This window comes from Canis lupus, chromosome 5 (genome assembly GCF_003254725.2).
Source record: "Canis lupus dingo isolate Sandy chromosome 5, ASM325472v2, whole genome shotgun sequence".
NCBI lineage: Eukaryota > Metazoa > Chordata > Mammalia > Carnivora > Canidae > Canis > Canis lupus.
In genome coordinates, this window is record NC_064247.1 from 27,829,055 (window position 1) to 27,835,055 (window position 6,001).

Below are 6,001 nucleotides of genomic sequence, written 5' to 3' on the forward strand. Positions count from 1 at the left end.
AACAAGAGTCAATACATTTAAATGAATCGAAACCCATTCTGAGGATATGCTCTTACCATAGTACAATTGAGCTAGAAATTGAATAACAGAAATCTAACTAAAGAATCATACAAATAATCTGTGGATCAAAGAAGTAATGATGACAAAAAGCAGGAAATATATTAAGATGATCATGACAAAATTACACAATAAACTTTATTACTTTTTCTCCACTGATCTTTATTCTTATTTGTTTAACTTCTATTAGGTAGTGTTTAGGACATAGCACTTTGTATCCCTTTGTGCTTTAGAACTTCATTCTGGGAGAATTCCTCTGGCCCAATCACAGAGCTCAAAATTTCACTCTTAAACTGTCCTTTCTGCATTACCACAAATCCGCCAATTTAAAAAAATACTATTGATCATATTTTCCCAATTCTTACTGTTTTTCATCACTTCCTATTCTCACTTCATGGATGTTTACAGTTATTTGTTATATTTCTGATAGCTGAATATGTTTGCCTTTCTAGCACACCAATTTTATTTTGAGTCATCATCCCTCCCCCATCTTACAAACTATGGAACTGTAAATCAGGGTCCCTGCTGTGTTCTAGCCAAGGGGTAGCCATATGGTCCAAGCTAGGCAAATCACACTCTTTCCTCTGTGACATGAATATTAACCAAAGGGAAAGACAATAGAAATGTGTGGATCATCTTCATCATCAGATAAAAGTGCATCCCTGTGGAAAAATTCCCTTGTTGTGGTTCTTGTTCTATTTTTAATCCTGGATGTCTAGCATCTTCACATACTTCTGACAGATTTCTTTTTAAAATTTATCCCAGTGGGCAGCCCTGGTGGCCCAGAGGTTGAGTGCTGCCTTCAGCCAGGGGTGTGATCCTGGAGACCCAGGATCAAGTCCCATGTTGGGCTCCCTGCATGGAGCCTGCTTCTCCCTCTGCCTGTGTCTCTGCCTCTTGCTCTCTCTCTCTCTCTCTCTGTCATGAATGAATAAATAAAATCTTTTTTTTTTAATTTATCCCAGTTTGTTTTTGAGGCCTGACACTAAGGAGGCCTAATGGACACAAGATATTGGTCTTCATTTACACCCCTGAGGAGAGCAAGTATTCTTATGGCTTTCTTATTTGTTCTGGTAACTATTTTTCTGGTTGCTAGTTTTTCTGTCGTTGAATGCCTCTGTTTCCTGATACTAGTTTTCCTTAAGAATCTTAGGATTCCTATTCTTTCAAGGATAAGTGTCTGTTTCCTTTAGCCTTCCTCTAGTTGCTATGCAGAGAGATGGAATTTGGAACTGGCCACCACATTGAGGCAGCCCCCTCATCTATCTTCTAGCCATGAGCATTCCTCTTCTCCCTCTCAGGGACCTAGAACTGCGCTCACTATTTGATGGGAAATCCCTCTGAAGCTCACTATTTAACTCAAGCATAGTTGGGTGGGTGGTGAGGATGATGATATCAAAAAGGCCCAATATTACCATCCCCTCTGAATGGATGTCTTCAAGAAATCCCATATAGATCTCCCTTAGACCCCCTCCTCTCCTGGGTATTCTTTGTATCTGCGTGGGGCTCACCCTCAGGACTCCTCTGGCCTTTTCTAAACAATTTACTAGAATAATTATCACTCAGTCAATTTCAGGCCATTTTCTGTTTGGTGTCTTTCAGGAATTTCTCATAGTATGGGTAACTCTATTTCTTATTTTTCCACATTAAAAAGGATTAATTCCTTTTTAAAATACCTCTTCTATCGTTTCTAAGAAGGCAAGGCAAAAGATGTTCAGTCTGCATATATGAATGAAAAGTTGAAGCAGTTTAGATAAAGAGTCATAAACACCAATGAAACACACCAAATATACTGATCTGGAAAGATGCCTGGGGTAGAGCTAGAAGTTTTGGGATTATCAGCATATAAAGGAAGTTATACAATGGGAATGCAGTACACAGTTTATATAGAGGAAGATGAATATGAGGTATTGAACCTGAATACATATATATATATATATATATACTCCCACCGCTGTCCCCAGACTCCACTCCAGCCACTCTTCTTGCTATGGATCCCAACTGCTTCTGCGCTGTCAGTGGCTCCTGCACGTGTGCCGGTTCCTGCAAATGCAAAGAGTGCAGATGCACCTCCTGCAAGAAAAGCTGCTGCTCCTGCTGCCCTGAGGGGTGTGCCAAGTATGCCCAGGCTGCATCTGCACGGGTGCATCGGACAAGTGCAGCTGCTGTGCCTGATGTGCCTGATGTGCCTGATGTGCCTGATGTGGGGAGAGCCTGTTCCAGATGTAAATAGAGCGATGTGTTACAAGCCTACAGTTTTTTTGGTGTTTTTTGTTTTGGGTCCAACTCTGACCCATTTGCTACTACATTCCTAGTTATTTTCCCTATAAAATAATATGTGAATTATAATAAAAGCTGTCAACTTAAAAAATAGAGATATAGAAATCTCTTTTTCTCTCTCTATATATATATTAACACATTATTTTTCCCATGGCTATATATAGAGGGGGGGGGAATGGGGCAGAGGGAGAGAAAGAGAATCTCAATCAGGCTCCATACTCAGCACAGAACCCAACATGGGGTTCGATCTCACAACCTTGAGATCATGACCTGACCCACAATCAAGAGTTGGATGCTTCATGGACTGCACCACCCAGATGCCCCATGAACCTGAGTATCACATTTCATGCGTGGATGATGGGAGACAAGATATTAAACAAACAGAGGAAGAGTCTAAAGAAAGAGCAGTGCTAGGAGAGAGTAGGCCTACATAATTTAAATTTAAAAATGTTATCCTGTTTAAATTCTAACCCCATTTCAATATGCACTCATTAAAAGAAAACCCATTTATCTGCAAAATTCCCATATGCATCATCTGCCTGTAAACTAATTTTGGATTTTATATTTTCAAGCAAGGGGCTATTTGCAGAGCCCAGAACAAGATACTGCTTCACTGATTAGATGGTCAGTAACGTTGATAATGATAATGACGATCACGGCCATGATACTGGAAAATTCTGAGCACATATTTTGGCCAGTATCGCTAATTTGTTGCTCTCTGTCTGTATCTTACATCTGGAATCTGGATATTCAGGAGTGAGTAGTTAATCAGGCTTGGATTTTATATTCAACCCCAGATGTATTTAAAGCTTTAGCTCAGATTGTTAAAAGCTGTTTTATCACAAATGACCTATACAGATTCTGGCAGAACCAACTAGGCTAACTTTACTGGGAAAGTTACATTTTTGAGGAGCTCACTACTGAATAATGTCTCAAGGGTCTCCAGGATACACACACTGCATCATATGCATGGGCACTCAAAAATAATTTTGATTCAAGATATAAGGATGGTAAAGAGTAGCCAGTATTTGCATTGATCTACATTGAAGGCTATCTTGAGAGTTTACTATGTCTAATTGCTTCATTTTGTTGTTGCTATTCAGCTAACTAAAAAATCAATAGTTTCTCCTATTTCTCACATTATTTTTCCCATGGCTATCTAGTTGTGACTTTAAACTGTTTCTGTCTTACATAAAAGATATCCATTGCCTGTGATATACTCAGTACTATGAGGCTCCTTGTAATAATGAAGTCGAATCTTTGTTCTGGTAAATTTTTGGCTTCACTTCTCTTTTGTTTCTCTTCTCTGTTTCAATGCCATGAGAACCCCGTTTGAAAAATAATTCAGGCAAAAATCTTAAAATTTAACCAGAGTAAAAATATTTCCATATCAACTTCCTTATCTGGCCTTATGTATGAACTATACAGACAATTTTATCTGTATAAACACAGGTTTTAAATATAGGAAATTCCCAATATACAAGTGCATTGTGTTTTCCAAGTTTGTTTACATGAGTACTATTTTGAACATGGAAGGTAATTCCCCACAGAAACAATAGTATATATAATAATACCCGTTTGAGGTTGTCTGACATATCACAGTTCTCAAAGTATCTCTACAACCATTTTTTTTTACCCATCTTGAGAGGAACCCCATAAGAATTTATGCGGGTATTGTTGTTTCCTTTATATAAATGATCAAAACCAGGCTTAAAGATTAAGGGGAAGTGGAACTACACCCCATAGGGAAGTGAGGTTAAACAGTCACCAGCCGGTGACCCCTACTGACCCTTCCCCCCCTCTTCATGGGAATGTTAATCTTATCTTTTGGAGGCCAGTATCAAGAAGAGCTCCAGTGGTCTAGACCAATCTGAGCTCAACCACCAACTCACACACATAGGGACTGACCATGGAGTATCTGACAGTTAACCTCTATCTCATTATAGTATTAAAGTCTCTGTCCAAGAAGATTTCATTAACACAGGATGCATATATAGGCATGTTTCCTAAGTACCTATGTATGACCTTATGTCCACCTCTGCATATGATGGCAAAACTCCCCTTTCTGAATATTCATCCTAACCACAAATTAAAGAAATCCACCCACCTCCAGTTAGGGAGTCACAGCTTTGAAAACTACTCCCTGTGATCTTATTTGCTGCAAATAAAATGTCCTTTGTGTGACAACTCCACCTGTGTCATTCCTACCTGTGACTCATCAAAGAGTGTTCATGTTAGTTCAGGTACAGAAACTCCTTTCTTCTTCTACCCACAGAACACTCTGACACCAAAAGTAGAGGTGTTTTCCCACACTGACCAATTTTCCAATTCTCCCAACACCAACTGGATGTTCTACGCATCAATTATGACACTAACTATCTGGAATTAGCATGAACTCCACAGTTTAAGGGCTCAGTCCCATAAGTCTGCCCCATCCCACTTCAGACACCAATACGGTTCCAAGTTGTCACCTGTGTTTCTGACTGGGACCTCGCATTAGCCCTCCTTAGGTTTGGTAATTTATTATAATGGTTCACAGAGCTCAGTGAAACACTTATGTTTACTGGTTTATTAGAAGCATATAGATGAAGATTTACACAAGGTGAAGTCCAGTAGGGTCCTGAACAAACTAGCTTCTGTCCCTGTGGAACTGGGGTGCAGCACACCATCATCCTGGTACATGGGTGTGTTCACCAATCTAGAATCTCTCTAAACTGCATACTTTAGGGATTTTTATGAAGATTTCGTCACATAGGCATAATTGACTGTGTACTCAATCTCCACCCATTCTCTTCTCCACAGAGGAAGCAGGATGGGCCTGAAAGTTCCAAACCTTAAACTTGGCTTGGTCTTTCTGGTGACTAGCCCCCATCTTGAAGCTGTCTAGGGACTCCCAGACACCAGTCATCACATTAGCATACAAAATGACACTCATCATTCTGGAGATTCCAAGGGTCTTAGGAGTTCTTGTGACAGGAACCAGGGTCAAAGACCAAATATTAGAACAAAAGATGTTTCCAGCATCCCTATTACTTAGGAAATTACAAGCATTTTAGAATCTCTGTATCAGGAAACACAGACAGAGACTATTTCTTGTGATATCATAAAATGCTGTGACTTGCCAAGGTTTTGGACCCGTGAATGGACAAGTAATAGGCAGCACTGGAGTTAGAACAGAGGATTTGGGGCTACTAGAGAAGGACTTCCACCACAATGTGTTACCCCATAAGTGTCAATTAAGTTACTTGGGATGTTTAAAGCTTTTTCGGCAAGTGTTATACATTTTCCTTGAATGATAGTAGGAAATGCTGGAATAGTACTAACTAAATTAAAACAAATAAGATATTTGGTATCTCTCCCTATTTCCTTCCTTATCCCTCTGATGTGTCACCTGCTCTGGGGGAGTCAAGTTGCCATATTGTGAGCAAGCTTATGGAGAGGCAAATGTAGAAGAAATAGGTCATCAGTCCCCTAGTGGACAAGAAACCAAAATCTGTGAATAACTACATGAGGGGAACCTTCAGCCTCAATTGAATCTTGAGATGACTAGAGTCCTGGCCTGCTTAACTACCCTGAAATGAGTTAACAGGTAACTCATCAACATGCACATTTCAAAAATACAAAAAAAAAAAAAAAAAGAAAAAAAAAAAACCTTTACATATAT

General features: G+C 39.4%; 1 pseudogene; it reads left to right on the forward strand.

The window, feature by feature from the left end:
• Positions 1–1,296: 1,296 nt before the first annotated feature.
• LOC112671543 (metallothionein-2-like) lies at positions 1,297–2,428 on the forward strand (annotated as a pseudogene).
• Positions 2,429–6,001: the final 3,573 nt, after the last annotated feature.